This window comes from Penaeus monodon, chromosome 23 (assembly GCF_015228065.2).
Source record: "Penaeus monodon isolate SGIC_2016 chromosome 23, NSTDA_Pmon_1, whole genome shotgun sequence".
NCBI lineage: Eukaryota > Metazoa > Arthropoda > Malacostraca > Decapoda > Penaeidae > Penaeus > Penaeus monodon.
The window spans coordinates 20,217,556-20,218,385 of NC_051408.1; positions in this window are offsets into that span (position 1 = coordinate 20,217,556).

Consider the following 830-nt stretch of genomic DNA (forward strand, 5'->3'; position numbering starts at 1 on the left):
AACCTCTCACACCGATATCACAGTTTGCATGAAAGTGCCATTATCTATCCATCTAACCGTCTAATAGTCAGTCTCTCTGCTTCTGCATATCAGTATCTGTTTGCTTGCTTCCAGTCTACAGCTGGTCTGTCGTGTCCATTTTTTCAACCTGTCCTGTTGTTTTTATGTATGATTATCTGGTTATCTGTTGGTTCTCTTTAAAGTATTAGTCAAATAAAACCTTACTAGACATTACTGTTATAAATGAAACAACAACACAATCTAAGACAAAAAGCCAACACAACTATCCTAGGTGGAACTCAAGCTATACGAGTTGTATGAGAGCCACGTATAACCGCCGCAAGATTTCAGTGCATTACTAAACTTTCTGATTACTAAATGTGCGGTTGCTACTGAGATATTGCACTGGATGCAATTCTGAAGCAGCGCAGGTAACAGGTGCCAGGAGGGCAAGAATTGTACTGAGTGCCACGTGGAGGTCACGTGACACCTTCCTCGAGGCGGGAGTGAAGAAGGTGCCCAGACCTATAGGACGACTTCATGGTGGCAACAGCAGTGTCTCGGGGTGGAGGCGGTGCCAGTTGCGTCTGGAAGGCCATAGTGTCACCACCCGTAGCTCGCGGGGAGGTTGTGTCAAGGAGCGGGGGAGGGACGGGGGCGGAGAGGTCCCCGGGTGACAGATACCGGCGCTCGGGAAACAGATCGGGGAGTTGAATCTCTCCAGGAAGGAGAGCAAAGGAAAACTTACGTGGACGGAGACTGCAATGGGAAGTAAATGAAAATTTCCTTTCCTTTGTTGGAATGTCTTCTACAAAGAATAGGTAAGTTTA